The sequence below is a fragment of the Lampetra fluviatilis genome, chromosome 82 (assembly GCF_964198595.1).
Source record: "Lampetra fluviatilis chromosome 82, kcLamFluv1.1, whole genome shotgun sequence".
NCBI classification, from domain to species: Eukaryota; Metazoa; Chordata; class Hyperoartia; order Petromyzontiformes; family Petromyzontidae; genus Lampetra; species Lampetra fluviatilis.
The window spans coordinates 591,887-610,630 of NC_136356.1; the positions used below are offsets into that span (position 1 = coordinate 591,887).

The 18,744-nt window shown below is 57.1% G+C and overlaps 1 pseudogene; it reads left to right on the top strand.

Moving 5' to 3' along the window:
* LOC144953761 (uncharacterized) overlaps positions 1-18,744 on the top strand; it is a 32,007-nt pseudogene that overhangs the window by 963 nt on the left and 12,300 nt on the right.

Sequence of the window (18,744 nt, forward strand, 5' to 3'; positions counted from 1 at the left end):
TCCGCTTGCTCGCCTGCATGCCTGCCTGCCTGTGTGCGCGTGCCTGTGTGTGTGCGTGCCTGTCTTCGTACCTGCGTGCGTGTGCCTGCGTGTGTGTGTGCATGCCTGCGTGTGTGCCTGCGTGTGTGCGTGCCTGTCTGCATGCCTGTCTTCGTGCCTGCGTGTGTGTGCGTGCGTGTGTGCGTGTGCATGCCTGCCTGCGTGTGTGCGTGCCTGCCTGCCTGCCTGTGTGCGCGTGCCTGTGTGTGTGTGCGTGCCTGTCTTCGTACCTGCGTGCGTGTGCCTGCGTGTGTGTGCGTGCCTGTCTGCGTGCCTGTCTTCGTGCCTGTCTTCGTGCCTGCGTGTGTGTGTGTGCGTGTGTGTGCCTGCGTGTGCCTGCGTGTGTGTGCTTGCGCGTGCCCATCGTTCTTTCCCGTGTCGGTCGGTCGGCGTAACCATTCCACGTCTGATTCCCTGGTCGGTCGGTCGGCTGGTCGGTCGATCTGTGGGTGTCGCTTGACCTGGGGTCGTCGCCCGGCCTCGTCTCTGCGCGTCATGCTCGAGGCGAGACGCTCGAACTCCGTTCCGCTCACGCCAACCAAGAACATGAACCGCTGGGTGGGCGGGTGGCTGGCTGAGTGAGTTGCTGGCTGGCTGAGTGGGTGACTGGCTGAGTGGGTGGGTGGCTGAGTGGGTTGGTGGCTGGCTGAGTGAGTGGCTGGCTGGCTGAGTGGGTGACTGGCTGAGTGGGTGGGTGGCTGAGTGGGCGGGTGGCTGGCTGAGTGAGTGGCTGGCTGGCTGAGTGGGTGACTGGCTGAGTGGGTGACTGGCTGAGTGGGTGGGTGGCTGAGTGGGCGGGTGGCTGGCTGAGTGGGTGGGTGGCTGAGTGGGTGGGTGGCTGGCTGAGTGAGTGGCTGGCTGGCTGAGTGGGTGACTGGCTGAGTGGGTGGGTGGCTGAGTGGGTGGCTGGCTGACTGAGTGAGTGGGTGGCTGGCTGAGTGGGTGGCTGGCTGGCTGAGAGTGGCTGGCTGAGTGAGTGTGGCTGGCTGAGTGTGGGTGGGTTAGGGTTGGTCCTGCACCGTAGACAAAAGAGTTGAGGCGATGCCCGACGCGTCGCGTTGGCTCCCTACTTAAGAGGTTTTTTTTGCCCGAAGTCTGGGCTGGCTATGCTTGGCTGTGCGGGCTGGCTGGGCTGGGTTGGTCTGGCTGGGCTGGGCTGGCTGGGTTGGCCTGGGCTGGGCTGGCCATAGACTTATACAGAACCACAGACTTAACAAACAGTCGATATCCATAGACTCGCACACAGACCCATAGACACTCGCACACACAGGGACCCATAGACTCCCTTCAGCGACAACTGCTGCCAGCTCATGTGGGGTGAGTATGAAGCCGAGCTCTCTTTATCTCGTCCGGCCACCGATGTGGATGTCAGAGCCACCACCAACACCCCGGGCCGGGAGTCGAACTTCGCCCATCGTGTCTGACGTTCGCAGCCCCACCACCACAGCGCTCGATTGCCAGCGGAAAGGGGGAAACCAACAACAACACACCCATGGTGTTCGTAAGTGGGGGTAAGCGGGGTGGGGGTTGTTCGTAAGTGGGGGACCGCCTAGCCCGTCAGTACCGCTACTCAGCCGCGCGGTGGCGGCGCTTCTCACCCAGCGGCCACCGCCAGCGCCACGACCTCATCCGGAAGCAACTCACGGGACGAGCAGCAGAGAGACAGAGAGCGATGGGGGTGAGTGGGGGGGGGTACAGACACCTAGCCTGGCACCGGGGGGGGATGAGTGGGGGGAGGTACAGGCACCTAGCCTGGCACCGTGGTGGTGATGATTTAACAAGCAGAGAGAGAGACAGAGAGAGAGGGGGGTGAGTGGGGGAGGTACAGACACCTAGCCTGGCACCGGGGGGTGAGTGGGGGGGGTACAGACACCTAGCCTGGCATCGGGGGGGGGGGGGTGAGTGGGGGAGGTACAGACACCTAGCCTGGCACCGGGGGGTGAGTGGGGGGGTACAGACACCTAGCCTGGCACCGTGGTGGTGATTTAACTAGCAGAGAGAGAGACACAGAGAGAGAGGGGGGTGAGTGGGGGGGGGTACAGACACCTAGCCTGAAACCGGGGGGGGGGGGGGGGGTGAGTGGGGGGAGGTACAGGCACTTAGCCTGGCACCGTGGTGGTGATGATTTAACAAGCAGAGACAGAGAGAGGGGGGTGAGTGGGGGTGGGTACAGACACCTAGCCTGGCACCGGGGGTGAGTGGGGGGGGTACAGACACCTAGCCTGGCACCGCTGGTGATGATTACCTCCCGTGGCCACCAGTCCCTTCGCACTCACAACTGACTCCCCTGTTATTATTCGTAAGTGGGGGTATGCGGGGGGGTGGTGTTCGTAGGTGGGGGTATGCGGGGGGGTGGTGTTCGTAAGTGGGGGTATGCGGGGGGGTGGTGTTCGTAAGTGGGGGTATGCGGGGGGGTGGTGTTCGTAAGTGGGGGTATGCGGGGGGGTGGTGTTCGTAAGTGGGGGTATGCGGGGGGGTGGTGTTCGTAAGTGGGGGTGGTGTTCGTAAGTGGGGGTATGCGGGGGGGGGGGGTGGTTTTCGTAAGTGGGGGTATGCGGGGGGGTGGTGTTCGTAAGTGGGGGTATGCGGGGGGGGGGGGGTGGTGTTCGTAAGTGGGGGTATGCAGGGGGGAGGTGTTCATAAGTGGGGGTATGCGGGGGGGGGGTGGTGTTCGTAAGTGGGGGTATGCGGGGGGGAGGTGTTCGTAAGTGGGGGTATGCGGGGGGGTGGTGTTCGTAAGTGGGGGTATGCGGAGGGGTGGTGTTCGTAAGTGGGGGTATGCGGGGGGGTGGTGTTCGTAAGTGGGGGTATGCGGGGGGGTGGTGTTCGTAAGTGGGGGTATGCGGGGGGGGGGTGGTGTTCGTAAGTGGGGGTATGCGGGGGGAGGTGTTCGTAAGTGGGGGTATGAGGGGGGGTGGTGTTCGTAAGTGGGGGTATGCGGGGAGGTGGTGTTCGTAAGTGGGGGTATGCGGGGGGTGGTGTTCGTAAGTGGGGGTATGCGGGGGGGGGTTGTTCGTAAGTGGGGGACCGCCTAGCCCGTCAGTACCGCTACTCTGCCGCGCGGTGGCGCTGCTTCCCACCCAGCGGCCACCGCCAGCGCCACGACCTCATCCGGAAGCAACTCACGGGACGAGCAGCAGAGAGAGACACAGAGAGAGAGAGAGGGGGTGAGTGGGGGGGGGTACAGACACCTAGCCTGGCACCGGGGGGTGAGTGGGGGGAGGTACAGGCACCTAGCCTGGCACCGTGGTGGTGAGGATTAACAGAAGCAGGGGGAGAGACAGAGAGAGAGGGGGGTGAGTGGGGTGGGTACAGACACCTAGCCTGGCACCGGGGGGGGGGTGAGTGGGGGGGGGGTGTACAGGCACCTAGCCTGGCACCGTGGTGATGATTTAACACAAGCAGGGGGAGAGATACACCGAGAGAGAGAGGGGGTGAGTGGGGGATTGTGTTACAGACACCTAGCCTGGCACCGCTGGTGATGATTACCTCCCGTGACCACCAGTCCCTTCACACTCACAGCTGACTCCCTGTCATTACCTCCCGTGGCCACCAGTCCCTTCACACTCACAGCGAGACACCACGTGAGTGTGTGAGCTCGCTAGCGAGACACCACGTGAGAGTGTGTGAGCTCGCTAGTGAGGCGAGCGGTCTTCGTCTGCCTGTCGTTTGTACGGCCCGTCTTGGTTTGTATCACTCCGTCGCGTTGGTTGCATCGCCTCGTTTGTATTACACAGCCCGCCACCGGGGCCCCACTCTTGGTTGTGTCACCGCCTGCCCGTCAGTATTACAACGCGTGCCGCTTGCACGCCCCAACCTCCCTCTCCTCCACCCCTGTCTCGTCCTCCTCGTTCGCGTGACGTTGTCTCTCGCCGCCTCGTTCGCGTGCCGTCCGCTCGCTCGCCTGCATGCCTGCCTGTGTGCGCGTGCCTGTGTGTGTGCGTGCCTGTCTTCGTACCTGCGTGCGTGTGCCTGCGTGTGTATGCGTGCCTGTCTGCGTGCCTGTCTTCGTGCCTGCGTGTGTTTGCGTGTGTGTGCGTGTGTGTGCCTGCGTGTGCCTGCGTGTGTGTGCTTGCGCGTGCCCATCGTTCTTTCCCGTGTCGGTCGGTCGGTCGGCGTAACCATTCCACGTCTGATTCCCTGGTCGGTCGGTCGGTCGGCTGGTCGGTCGATCTGTGGGTGTCGCTTGACCTGGGGTCGTCGCCCGGCCTCGTCTCTGCGCGTCATGCTCGAGGCGAGATGCTCGAACTCCGTTCCGCTCACGCCAACCAAGAACATGAACCGCTGGGTGGGCGGGTGGCTGGCTGAGTGAGTTGCTGGCTGGCTGAGTGGGTGGCTGGCTGGTGTCTGGACGGGTGGGTGAGTGGGTGGCTGGCTGAGTGGGTGGCTGGCTGAGTGGGTGACTGGCTGAGTGGGTGGGTGGCTGAGTGGGTGGGTGGGTGGCTGGCTGAGTGAGTGGCTGGCTGGCTGAGTGGGTGGCTGGCTGAGTGGGTGGCTGGCTGAGTGGGTGACTGGCTGAGTGGGTGGGTGGCTGAGTGGGTGGGTGGCTGGCTGAGTGAGTGGCTGGCTGGCTGAGTGGGTGGGTGGCTGAGTGGGTGGGTGGCTGAGTGGGTGGGTGGCTGAGTGGGTGGGTGGCTGACTGAGTGAGTGGCTGGCTGGCTGAGTGGGTGACTGGCTGAGTGGGTGGGTGGCTGGCTGAGTGAGTGGCTGGCTGGCTGAGTGGGTGGCTGGCTGAGTGGGTGGGTGGCTGAGTGGGTGGCTGGCTGGCTGAGTGGGTGACTGGCTGAGTGGGTGGCTGAGTGGGTGGGTGGCTGGCTGAGTGGGTGGCTGGCTGGCTGAGTGGGTGACTGGCTGAGTGGGTGGGTGGCTGAGTGGGCGGGTGGCTGGCTGAGTGAGTGGCTGGCTGGCTGAGTGGGTGACTGGCTGAGTGGGTGGGTGGCTGAGTGGGTGGGTGGCTGGCTGTTTAGTGGCTGGCTGGCTGAGTGGGTGACTGGCTGAGTGGGTGGGTGGCTGAGTGGGTGGGTGGCTGGCTGAGTGAGTGGCTGGCTGGCTGAGTGGGTGACTGGCTGAGTGGGTGGGTGGCTGAGTGTGCGGGTGGCTGGCTGAGTGAGTGGCTGGCTGGCTGAGTGGGTGACTGGCTGAGTGGGTGACTGGTTGAGTGGGTGGGTGGCTGAGTGGGCGGGTGGCTGGCTGAGTGAGTGGCTGGCTGGCTGAGTGGGTGACTGGCTGAGTGGGTGGGTGGCTGAGTGGGCGGGTGGCTGGCTGAGTGAGTGGCTGGCTGGCTGAGTGGGTGACTGGCTGAGTGGGTGGGTGGCTGAGTGGGTGGGTGGCTGGCTGAGTGAGTGACTGGCTGGCTGAGTGGGTGACTGGCTGAGTGGGTGGGTGGCTGAGTGGGCGGGTGGCTGGCTGAGTGAGTGGCTGGCTGGCTGAGTGGGTGACTGGCTGAGTGGGTGGGTGGCTGAGTGGGTGGGTGGCTGGCTGAGTGAGTGGCTGGCTGGCTGAGTGGGTGACTGGCTGAGTGGGTGGGTGGCTGAGTGGGTGGGTGGCTGAGTGGGTGGGTGGCTGGCTGAGTGAGTGGCTGGCTGGCTGAGTGGGTGACTGGCTGAGTGGGTTGGTGGCTGAGTGGGCGGGTGGTTGGCTGAGTGAGTGGCTGGCTGGCTGAGTGGGTGACTGGCTGAGTGGGTGACTGGCTGAGTGGGTGGGTGGCTGAGTGGGCGGGTGGCTGGCTGAGTGAGTGGCTGGCTGAGTGGGTGACTGGCTGAGTGGGTGGGTGGCTGAGTGGGTGGGTGGCTGGCTGAGTGAGTGGCTGGCTGGCTGAGAGGGTGGGTGGCTGAGTGGGTGGGTGGCTGAGTGGGTGGGTGGCTGGCTGAGTGAGTGGCTGGCTGGCTGAGTGGGTGACTGGCTGAGTGGGTGGGTGGCTGAGTGGGTGGGTGGCTGACTGAGTGAGTGGCTGGCTGGCTGAGTGGGTGGCTGGCTGAGTGGGTGGCTGGCTGAGTGGGTGACTGGCTGAGTGGGTGGGTGGCTGAGTGGGTGGCTGGCTGGCTGAGTGGGTGACTGGCTGAGTGGGTGGCTGAGTGGGTGGCTGGCTGAGTGAGTGGCTGGCTGGCTGAGTGGGTGACTGGCTGAGTGGGTGGGTGGCTGAGTGGGCGGGTGGCTGGCTGAGTGAGTGGCTGGCTGGCTGAGTGGGTGACTGGCTGAGTGGGTGGGTGGCTGAGTGGGTGGGTGGCTGGCTGAGTGAGTGGCTGGCTGGCTGAGTGGGTGACTGGCTGAGTGGGTGGGTGGCTGAGTGGGTGGGTGGCTGGCTGAGTGAATGGCTGGCTAGCTGAGTGGGTGACTGGCTGAGTGGGTGGGTGGCTGAGTGTGCGGGTGGCTGGCTGAGTGAGTGGCTGGCTGGCTGAGTGGGTGACTGGCTGAGTGGGTGACTGGTTGAGTGGGTGGGTGGCTGAGTGGGCGGGTGGCTGGCTGAGTGAGTGGCTGGCTGGCTGAGTGGGTGACTGGCTGAGTGGGTGGGTGGCTGAGTGGGCGGGTGGCTGGCTGAGTGAGTGGCTGGCTGGCTGAGTGGGTGACTGGCTGAGTGGGTGGGTGGCTGAGTGGGTGGGTGGCTGGCTGAGTGAGTGGCTGGCTGGTTGAGTGGGTGACTGGCTGAGTGGGTGGGTGGCTGAGTGGGCGGGTGGCTGGCTGAGTGAGTGGCTGGCTGGCTGAGTGGGTGACTGGCTGAGTGGGTGGGTGGCTGAGTGGGTGGGTGGCTGGCTGAGTGAGTGGCTGGCTGGCTGAATGGGTGACTGGCTGAGTGGGTGGGTGGCTGAGTGGGTGGGTGGCTGAGTGGGTGGGTGGCTGGCTGAGTGAGTGGCTGGCTGGCTGAGTGGGTGACTGGCTGAGTGGGTGGGTGGCTGAGTGGGCGGGTGGCTGGCTGAGTGAGTGGCTGGCTGGCTGAGTGGGTGACTGGCTGAGTGGGTGACTGGCTGAGTGGGTGGGTGGCTGAGTGGGCGGGTGGCTGGCTGAGTGAGTGGCTGGCTGGCTGAGTGGGTGACTGGCTGAATGGGTGGGTGGCTGAGTGGGTGGGTGGCTGGCTGAGTGAGTGGCTGGCTGGCTGAGTGGGTGACTGGCTGAGTGGGTGGGCGGCTGAGTGGGTGGGTGGCTGGCTGAGTGAGTGGCTGGCTAGCTGAGTGGGTGACTGGCTGAGTGGGTGGGTGGCTGAGTGTGCGGGTGGCTGGCTGAGTAAGTGGCTGGCTGGCTGAGTGGGTGACTGGCTGAGTGGGTGACTGGTTGAGTGGGTGGGTGGCTGAGTGGGCGGGTGGCTGGCTGAGTGAGTGGCTGGCTGGCTGAGTGGGTGACTGGCTGAGTGGGTGGGTGGCTGAGTGGGCGGGTGGCTGGCTGAGTGAGTGGCTGGCTGGCTGAGTGGGTGACTGGCTGAGTGGGTGGGTGGCTGAGTGGGTGGGTGGCTGGCTGAGTGAGTGGCTGGCTGGCTGAGTGGGTGACTGGCTGAGTGGGTGGGTGGCTGAGTGGGCGGGTGGCTGGCTGAGTGAGTGGCTGGCTGGCTGAGTGGGTGACTGGCTGAGTGGGTGGGTGGCTGAGTGGGTGGGTGGCTGGCTGAGTGAGTGGCTGGCTGGCTGAATGGGTGACTGGCTGAGTGGGTGGGTGGCTGAGTGGGTGGGTGGCTGAGTGGGTGGGTGGCTGGCTGAGTGAGTGGCTGGCTGGCTGAGTGGGTGACTGGCTGAGTGGGTGGGTGGCTGATTGGGCGGGTGGCTGGCTGAGTGAGTGGCTGGCTGGCTGAGTGGGTGACTGGCTGAGTGGGTGACTGGCTGAGTGGGTGGGTGGCTGAGTGGGCGGGTGGCTGGCTGAGTGAGTGGCTGGCTGGCTGAGTGGGTGACTGGCTGAGTGGGTGGGTGGCTGAGTGGGTGGGTGGCTGGCTGAGTGAGTGGCTGGCTGGCTGAGTGGGTGACTGGCTGAGTGGGTGGGTGGCTGAGTGGGTGGGTGGCTGGCTGAGTGGGTGGGTGGCTGGCTGAGTGGGTGGGTGACTGTCTGAGTGGGTGGCTGGCTGAGTGGGTGGCTGGCTGACTGAGTGAGTGAGTGGCTGGCTGAGTGGGTGACTGGCTGAGTGGGTGGGTGGCTGAGTGGGTGGGTGGCTGGCTGAGTGAGTGGCTGGCTGGCTGAGTGGGTGGGTGGCTGAGTGGGTGGGTGGCTGAGTGGGTGGGTGGCTGGCTGAGTGAGTGGCTGGCTGGCTGAGTGGGTGACTGGCTGAGTGGGTGGGTGGCTGAGTGGGTGGGTGGCTGACTGAGTGAGTGGCTGGCTGGCTGAGTGGGTGGCTGGCTGAGTGGGTGGCTGGCTGAGTGGGTGACTGGCTGAGTGGGTGGGTGGCTGAGTGGGTGGCTGGCTGGCTGAGTGGGTGACTGGCTGAGTGGGTGGCTGAGTGGGTGGCTGGCTGGCTGAGTGAGTGGCTGGCTGGCTGAGTGGGTGACTGGCTGAGTGGGTGGGTGGCTGAGTGGGCGGGTGGCTGGCTGAGTGAGTGGCTGGCTGGCTGAGTGGGTGACTGGCTGAGTGGGTGGGTGGCTGAGTGGGTGGGTGGCTGGCTGAGTGAGTGGCTGGCTGGCTGAGTGGGTGACTGGCTGAGTGGGTGGGTGGCTGAGTGGGTGGGTGGCTGGCTGAGTGAATGGCTGGCTAGCTGAGTGGGTGACTGGCTGAGTGGGTGGGTGGCTGAGTGTGCGGGTGGCTGGCTGAGTGAGTGGCTGGCTGGCTGAGTGGGTGACTGGCTGAGTGGGTGACTGGTTGAGTGGGTGGGTGGCTGAGTGGGCGGGTGGCTGGCTGAGTGAGTGGCTGGCTGGCTGAGTGGGTGACTGGCTGAGTGGGTGGGTGGCTGAGTGGGCGGGTGGCTGGCTGAGTGAGTGGCTGGCTGGCTGAGTGGGTGACTGGCTGAGTGGGTGGGTGGCTGAGTGGGTGGGTGGCTGGCTGAGTGAGTGGCTGGCTGGTTGAGTGGGTGACTGGCTGAGTGGGTGGGTGGCTGAGTGGGCGGGTGGCTGGCTGAGTGAGTGGCTGGCTGGCTGAGTGGGTGACTGGCTGAGTGGGTGGGTGGCTGAGTGGGTGGGTGGCTGGCTGAGTGAGTGGCTGGCTGGCTGAATGGGTGACTGGCTGAGTGGGTGGGTGGCTGAGTGGGTGGGTGGCTGAGTGGGTGGGTGGCTGGCTGAGTGAGTGGCTGGCTGGCTGAGTGGGTGACTTGCTGAGTGGGTGGGTGGCTGAGTGGGCGGGTGGCTGGCTGAGTGAGTGGCTGGCTGGCTGAGTGGGTGACTGGCTGAGTGGGTGACTGGCTGAGTGGGTGGGTGGCTGAGTGGGCGGGTGGCTGGCTGAGTGAGTGGCTGGCTGGCTGAGTGGGTGACTGGCTGAATGGGTGGGTGGCTGAGTGGGTGGGTGGCTGGCTGAGTGAGTGGCTGGCTGGCTGAGTGGGTGACTGGCTGAGTGGGTGGGCGGCTGAGTGGGTGGGTGGCTGGCTGAGTGAGTGGCTGGCTAGCTGAGTGGGTGACTGGCTGAGTGGGTGGGTGGCTGAGTGTGCGGGTGGCTGGCTGAGTGAGTGGCTGGCTGGCTGAGTGGGTGACTGGCTGAGTGGGTGACTGGTTGAGTGGGTGGGTGGCTGAGTGGGCGGGTGGCTGGCTGAGTGAGTGGCTGGCTGGCTGAGTGGGTGACTGGCTGAGTGGGTGGGTGGCTGAGTGGGCGGGTGGCTGGCTGAGTGAGTGGCTGGCTGGCTGAGTGGGTGACTGGCTGAGTGGGTGGGTGGCTGAGTGGGTGGGTGGCTGGCTGAGTGAGTGGCTGGCTGGCTGAGTGGGTGACTGGCTGAGTGGGTGGGTGGCTGAGTGGGCGGGTGGCTGGCTGAGTGAGTGGCTGGCTGGCTGAGTGGGTGACTGGCTGAGTGGGTGGGTGGCTGAGTGGGTGGGTGGCTGGCTGAGTGAGTGGCTGGCTGGCTGAATGGGTGACTGGCTGAGTGGGTGGGTGGCTGAGTGGGTGGGTGGCTGAGTGGGTGGGTGGCTGGCTGAGTGAGTGGCTGGCTGGCTGAGTGGGTGACTGGCTGAGTGGGTGGGTGGCTGAGTGGGCGGGTGGCTGGCTGAGTGAGTGGCTGGCTGGCTGAGTGGGTGACTGGCTGAGTGGGTGACTGGCTGAGTGGGTGGGTGGCTGAGTGGGCGGGTGGCTGGCTGAGTGAGTGGCTGGCTGGCTGAGTGGGTGACTGGCTGAGTGGGTGGGTGGCTGAGTGGGTGGGTGGCTGGCTGAGTGAGTGGCTGGCTGGCTGAGTGGGTGACTGGCTGAGTGGGTGGGTGGCTGAGTGGGTGGGTGGCTGGCTGAGTGGGTGGGTGGCTGGCTGAGTGGGTGGGTGACTGTCTGAGTGGGTGGCTGGCTGAGTGGGTGGCTGGCTGACTGAGTGAGTGGGTGGCTGGCTGAGTGGGTGGCTGGCTGGCTGAGTGTGGCTGGCTGAGTGAGTGTGGCTGGCTGAGTGAGTGGGTGGCTGACTGAGTGAGTGGGTGGTTGGCTGAGTGGGTGGCTGGCTAGCTGAGTGTGACTGGCTGAGTGTGGGTGGCTCGCTGAGTGTGGGTGGCTGGCTGAGTGAGTGTCTGGCTGGCTGAGTGGGTGACTGGCTGAGTGGGTGGCTGGCTGAGTGGGTGGGTGGCTGGCTGAGTGAGTGTGCTGGATGGCTGAGTGGGTGACTGGCTGAGTGGGTGCGTGGCTGGCTGAGTGGGTGGGTGACTGTCTGAGTGGGTGGCTGGCTGAGTGGGTGGCTGGCTGACTGACTGAGTGAGTGGCTGGCTGGCTGAGTGTGGCTGGCTGAGTGAGTGGCTGGCTGACTGAGTGGGTGGCTGGCTGGCTGAGTGAGTGTGGCTGGCTGAGTGTGGGTGGGTTAGGGTTTGTCCTGCACCGTAGACAAAAGAGTTGAGGCGATGCCCGACGCGTCGCGTTGGCTCCCTACTTAAGAGGTTTTTTTTTGCCCGACGTCTGGGCTGGGCTGGGCTGGCTATGCTTGGCTGTGCGGGCGGGCTGGGCTGGGCTGGGTTGGTCTGGCTGGGCTGGGCTGGCTGGGTTGGCCTGGGCTGGGCTGGCCATAGACTTATACAGAACCACAGACTTAACATACAGTCGATATCCATAGACTCGCACACAGACCCATAGACACTCGCACACACAGGGACCCAGAGACTCCCTTCAGCGACAACTGCTGCCAGCTCATGTGGGGTGAGTATGAAGCCGAGCTCTCTTTATCTCGTCCGGCCACCGATGTGGATGTCAGAGCCACCACCAACACCCCGGGCCGGGAGTCGAACCTCGCCCATCGTGTCTGACGTTCGCAGCCCCACCACCACAGCGCTCGATTGCCAGCGGGAATGGGGAAACCAACAACAACACACCCATGGTGTTCGTAAGTGGGGGTATGCTGGGGGGGGGGGGGGGGTGTTCATAAGTGGGGGTAAGCGGGGGGGGTGGTGTTCGTAAGTGGGGGTATGCGGGGGGGTGGTGTTCGTAAGTGGGGGTATGCGGGGGGGTGGTGTTCGTAAGTGGGGGTATGCGGGGGGGTGGTGTTCGTAAGTGGGGGTATGCGGGGGGGTGGTGTTCGTAAGTGGGGGTAAGCGGGGGGGTGGTGTTCGTAAGTGGGGGTATGCGGTGGGGGTGGTGTTCGTAAGTGGGGGTATGCGGGGGGGTGGTGTTCGTAAGTGGGGGTATGCGGGGGGGTGGTGTTCGTAAGTGGGGGTATGCGGGGGGGTGGTGTTCGTAAGTGGGGGTAAGCGGGGGGGGTGGTGTTCGTAAGTGGGGGTAAGCGGGGGGGTGGTGTTCGTAAGTGGGGGTAAGCGGGGGGGTGGTGTTCGTAAGTGGGGGTATGCGGGGGGGTGGTGTTCGTAAGTGGGGGTATGCGGGGGGGTGGTGTTCGTAAGTGGGGGTAAGCGGGGAGTGTTCGTAATCACGGGCGCACACACAGGCACGGACACACACACATGCACACACATACACACAGGCACGGACACACAGGCACGCACGCATGTACACACACACAGGCACGGACACACACACAGGCACACACACACGCACGCACATACACACACAGACACGGACACGTACACACGCGTATACACACACACGTACACACGCGTATATGTAGGGGTGATACGCGCTGGAAAATGGGATCGTGTAATCACCCCTCTCTGTTACATGTGTTGCTCTCGCTATGTATCTTGGTGATATCTGTCTGCTAATATGTCTGTCTATAGTTTTCTGGTTAGATTTTATGTCGCTATTTCATTATACCTGATGATGATTGCTTGTGTTGCAATCGAAACGTCGTATTCTATTATTTAATTTAATTTATTATTTTATCTTTAGACGTGACTTAACCGAAAGAACCAAATAATTACATACACACACACAGTGTACACACACACAGTGTACACGTGTGTACACACTGCCCATGTGTGTGTACACACACAATAATGTCCACATTGTTGAGCTGAGCTCACACACCCAAGGGGTCTCTGTTCAAGGGAGGGAGCAATGGAAAATTAATCTTAATCAACTTAAACTCTAATCCCGCTACGTGACGTCACCACTCAGCATGACCTCATCGGCGTGAAACGCCAGGGGGAGGTGTACCTTGCTAGTGATGTCATGTCACCAAAGTATTCACCCCAACCGGTCTCAAGGGAACGTGACGTCACCTCTGCCTGGGTCACTTCCGTTATCTGTTCAAGCACTATCCTTATTTGGGCAAAGCCACACCCACTGACTGGCGGCTCATTAACATAATGTATTCGTGAAAGACGTCACGAGTTCGTTGTGACCGGTTCGGCACCAACGGCCCATCCCTCCACGATTGGGCCAGGCTCATTAACATAATTTATGTAAGTTACAGAGCCGCTCATTGTGGGAACGGAGTGTCTTGTACCCCACAAGTGACGTCATGTCACCTGCTGCTGCCGCGTGACGTCACGAGGTAACGGAAAGTTGACGCTCCGCGCGGGAACTGCAATCTGAGGTGAGAAATTCTCATCGCGGTTGTGGTGGTTGTTGTTGTTGTGGTGGTTGTTGTTGTGGTTGTTGTTGTTTACCGAGGTAGCGCCTCGCTCTCTCTCTCGTAGGGATGTCAATTGAGTAGCAGCGAGCATGGAAGCGATGTCCATATTGAAACTTTACAACGCGGGGCCTTGCCTCCTGCCCTCGCCTGGTCGCGTTCGCTTCAATTCTCTCGCTTAGTTGAGCAATTTCGATTTAAAGCTTTCGTGACTGCAGTGATTCATCTTCTTGGTTCTTTCGGTAAAGTCACGTAGAATGGAAATACAAAAATAAAACAATAAAACTATACAATTTTATTATGTTTTATATCACGTAGAATGGAAATAATAAAATTATATTTTCTTTTATTTTTATTATTTCCATTCTAAGTGACTTTATCGAAAGAACCAAGAAGATAGTTTAGCAATCTGTGGAAGAACGCGATCAGCCAGGCGAAGCGTTAGTTCTAGGTGAAGTCACCATGTAGGTAAGAAATGAATACAAATTCATAAAAATAAAATAAAAGCACGACGTTTCGGAGGCAACACAAGTTTATAATGTAGACTGTAGCCTGGTTATTAAGCTGGGTGAGTGCACTAGCAGTCTATAATGTAGACTGTAGCCTGGTTATTAAGCTGGGTGAGTGCACTGACAGTCTATAATGTAAACTAGCCTGGTTATTAAGCTGGGTGAGTGTTCTGGCAGTCTATAATGTAGACTGTAGCCTGGTTATTAAGCTGGGTGAGTGTTCTGGCAGTCTATAATGTAGACTGTAGCCTGGTTATTAAGCTGGGTGAGTGTACTGGCAGTCTATAATGTAGACTGTAGCCTGGTTATTAAGCTGGGTGAGTGCACTGACAGTCTATAATGTAAACTAGCCTGGTTATTAAGCTGGGTGAGTGTTCTGGCAGTCTATAATGTAGACTGTAGCCTGGTTATTAAGCTGGGTGAGTGCACTGGCAGTCTATAATGTAGACTGTAGCCTGGTTATTAAGCTGGGTGAGTGTATTGGCAGTCTATAATGTAGACTGTAGCCAGGTTATTAAACTGGGTGAGTGTACTGACAGTCTATAATGTAGACTGGTTATTAAGCTGGGTGAGTGCACTGGCAGTCTACAATGTAGACTGTAGCCTGGTTATTAAGCTGGGTAAGTGTACTGGCAGTCTATAATGTAGACTGGTTATTAAGCTGGGTGAGTGTACTGGCAGTCTATAATGTAGACTGTAGCCTGGTTATTAAGCTGGGTGAGTGTACTGGCAGTCTATAATGTAGACTGTAGCCTGGTTATTAAGCTGGGCGAGTGCACTGGCAGTCTATAATGTAGACTGTAGCCTGGTTATTAAGCTGCGTGAGTGTACTGGTAGTCTATAATGTAGACTGTAGCCTGGTTATTAAGCTGGGTGAGTGTACTGGCAGTCTATAATGTAGACTGTAGCCTGGTTATTAAGCTGGGTGAGTGTACTGGCAGTCTATAATGTAGACTGTAGCCTGGTTATTAAGCTGGGTGAGTGTACTGGCAGTCTATAATGTAGACTGTAGCCTGGTTATTAAGCTGAGTGAGTGTACTGGAAGTCTATAATGTAGACTGTAGCCTGGTTATTAAGCTGGGTGAGTGTACTGGAAGTCTATAATGTAGACTGTAGCCTGGTTATTAAGCTGGGTGAGTGTACTGGCAGTCTATAATGTAGACTGTAGCATGGTTATTAAGCTGGGTGAGTGTACTGGCAGTCTATAATGTAGACTGTAGCCTGGTTATTAAGCTGGGTGAGTGTACTGGCAGTCTATAATGTAGACTGTAGCCTGGTTATTACGCTGGGTGAGTTTACTGGCAGTCTATAATGTAGACTGTAGCCTGGTTATTAAGCTGGGTGAGTGTACTGGAAGTCTATAATGTAGACTGTAGCCTGGTTATTAAGCTGGGTGAGTGTACTGGCAGTCTATAATGTAGACTGTAGCATGGTTATTAAGCTGGGTGAGTGTACTGGCAGTCTATAATGTAGACTGTAGCCTGGTTATTAAGCTGGGTGAGTGTACTGGCAGTCTATAATGTAGACTGTAGCCTGGTTATTAAGCTGGGTGAGTGTACTGGCAGTCTATAATGTAGACTGTAGCCTGGTTATTAAGCTGGGTGAGTGTACTGGCAGTCTATAATGTAGACTGTAGCCTGGTTATTAAGCTGGGTGAGTGTACTGGAAGTCTATAATGTAGACTGTAGCCTGGTTATTAAGCTGGGCGAGTGCACTGGCAGTCTATAATGTAGACTGTAGCCTGGTTATTAAGCTGCGTGAGTGTACTGGTAGTCTATAATGTAGACTGTAGCCTGGTTATTAAGCTGGGTGAGTGTACTGGCAGTCTATAATGTAGACTGTAGCCTGGTTATTAAGCTGGGTGAGTGTACTGGAAGTCTATAATGTAGACTGTAGCCTGGTTATTAAGCTGGGTGAGTGTACTGGAAGTCTATAATGTAGACTGTAGCCTGGTTATTAAGCTGGGTGAGTGTACTGGCAGTCTATAATGTAGACTGTAGCATGGTTATTAAGCTGGGTGAGTGTACTGGCAGTCTATAATGTATACTGTAGCCTGGTTATTAAGCTGGGTGAGTGTACTGGCAGTCTATAATGTAGACTGTAGCCTGGTTATTACGCTGGGTGAGTTTACTGGCAGTCTATAATGTAGACTGTAGCCTGGTTATTAAGCTGGGTGAGTGTACTGGAAGTCTATAATGTAGACTAGCCTGGTTATTAAGCTGGGTGAGTGTACTGGCAGTCTATAATGTAGACTGTAGCATGGTTATTAAGCTGGGTGAGTGTACTGGCAGTCTATAATGTAGACTGTAGCCTGGTTATTAAGCTGGGTGAGTGTACTGGCAGTCTATAATGTAGACTGTAGCCTGGTTATTAAGCTGGGTGAGTGTACTGGCAGTCTATAATGTAGACTGTAGCCTGGTTATTAAGCTGGGTGAGTGTACTGGCAGTCTATAATGTAGACTGTAGCCTGGTTATTAAGCTGGGTGAGTGTACTGGTAGTCTATAATGTAGACTGTAGCCTGGTTATTAAGCTGGGTGAGTGTACTGGCAGTCTATAATGTAGACTGTAGCCTGGTTATTACGCTGGGTGAGTGTACTGGCAGTCTATAATGTAGACTGTAGCCTGGTTATTAAGCTGGGTGAGTGTACTGGCAGTCTATAATGTAGACTAGCCTGGTTATTAAGCTGGATGAGTGTACTGGCAGTCTATAATGTAGACTGTAGCCTGGTTATTAAGCTGGGTGAGTGTACTGGCAGTCTATAATGTAGACTGTAGCCTGGTTATTAAGCTGGGTGAGTGTACTGGCAGTCTATAATGTAGACTAGCCTGGTTATTAAGCTGGGTGAGTGTAATGGCAGTCTATAATGTAGACTGTAGCCTGGTTATTAAGCTGGGTGAGTGTACTGGCAGTCTATAGTGTAGACTATAATTTGCTGCATCAAGTGAGGCGTGATTTATTATTATTTTATTATTTTATTTCTATTTTTACTTTTATTAATTTTAATTTCATTTTTTACCTACGTGGTGACTTTACCGAAAAAACCTAAGAGTACGTTAGTTGGTGTGTTGACCGACTCTCTGTGTTGCATTACATGAAGTGTCTCTCTCTCTCTGTGCAGTCACCAAACCTCCAAGTCTCTCATTGACACAAGGCCGTCATTATAACATGTTATAATAAGTATAATATTATGTTATAATATATAATAATTATAATGTTATAATAAGTATAATATGTTATAATAATTATATTAATATTTATGAATTATTATGTTATAAAAAGTATAATATGTCATAATTATAATGTTATAATATGTTATAATAAGTACAATAATCAAATATGCCCCCCCAATATGTTTCTGTAAAAATATTTGTAAATAAAAATTGCGATGCTCTGTTAATAAAGACAACAATTTGCTAAACCTTGGCCACGAAATCTGGACTTGTCTTCATATCACAATGCATAGATTCCTGTTTATAGGATTGCGTTGTACTTTATGAATCCCTAATCTCTGCCATTACATACTATGAAACAAGAAAAGGTAAAAAAGAAAAAAACAGAGCAATGTATTTCAATACACTATTAGACATTATTGTATCAAATAAAACAAAGTCCATCCCATGTGCTAGTGAACTTTTAAAAATATTTTAAGGAGGAAATGGCAGGAAAATAGTTTTCAAATTTAGATATTTTTCTGGGGGGGGGGACCCCAGACCCGTGGAAGATTTGGTCCCCCCCAATGTTGACTCCATGGCTACGGCCTTGCATTGACATGCTAATTTCTCTACCCCCCCCTCTCTCTACCCCCCCCCCCTCTCTATTTAAGGCCTCAACACAGAGGCGTTGTTTCTCTGTGTGCCTATGTGTGTCTCTCTCTGTGTGTCTTTGTGTCATCTCTCTCTGCTTATGTGTCTGTCTATGTGTCTCTGTGTTTCTCTCTAAAATTGAGCAATCTTTGGAAGAACATTATCAACCAGGTAGGGTGTTGACTTATGTTAGCTACGTTTTTTTTCTCTTTCGTTTGTACCTGATGACGATTGCTTGTGTTGCAGTTGAAACGTCGTATGCTATTATATAATGTATTTATTTATTCTACGTGACATTACCGAAAGAACCAAAGAGTATCTTGCTTAAGTTTTAATTTCCCTTCACCTGGCTCGCTACTTTGTAACTTTGTTTTGTTTTAAATATTCACACAGTTGTTTTTTCATTTTTTACCAGGCCACGCCCGCTTGAGCTGCTGTACCGCTCTTGTTTTCAAAAGCGACCTGCCCACAACAACAATAACAACAAGGTGAGGCTCGTCAACAGCGTGGTGGTGTTCACTCTAGACACGTGGCGGTGTTCACTCTAGACACGTGGCGGTGTTCACTCTAGACGCGTGGCGGTGTTCACTCTAGACGCGTGGCGGTGTTCACTCTAGACACGTGGCGGTGTTCACTCTAGACACGTGGCGGTGTTCACTCTAGACGCGTGGCGGTGTTCACTCTAGACACGTGGTGGTGTTCACTCTAGACGCGTGGCGGTGTTCACTCTACATGTGGAGGGGAAACCCGGGGATCGGGAAGGAAATCCACGCGACAACGGGGAGAGAGAGAGACACGTAAACTACAAATATACAGCAGGCGTCAGGGTCGGGATCGAACCCACGACTTCCTGTATGCCAGGACAGGTCGTTAACATCTCACCACAGAGAGACACGCAGCCTCGGCTGTGTTGGTTGATCCTCAATGAATTACTTGGTGGAGTGAGGAAGCATTAATACTGAGCAGGTGAAGGTGGCCAGGCGTGGGTCTGGACACACCACCACCTGTGAACCATGCCAGTGTGTGACAGTGGTGGAGCCAGTGGGGGTGGGGTGGCACGTGCCCCCCCAACGATCCGATAGAAATCCCTAATTTTGATAGGATCAATGGGGTTTATTAGTAACTCGCTTCACTACCCGGCTTTGCCTGGGACTTGGATTCTTGTCTTGGATTAATTTAATATTCCCTCATAATTCAATGAAAAACCCTGAAAAAATTGATGCAAGAAAGAAGTCGAAGCACTTCAATTTACCTAAATCGGATGTTTTCACTCAAGGAAATTCAACCTGAACCCACTGCTACGTCAGGTCGATTTTTGCCACTCGGGAAGGGAATGACGTGGCGTTCGCTTAGAAATT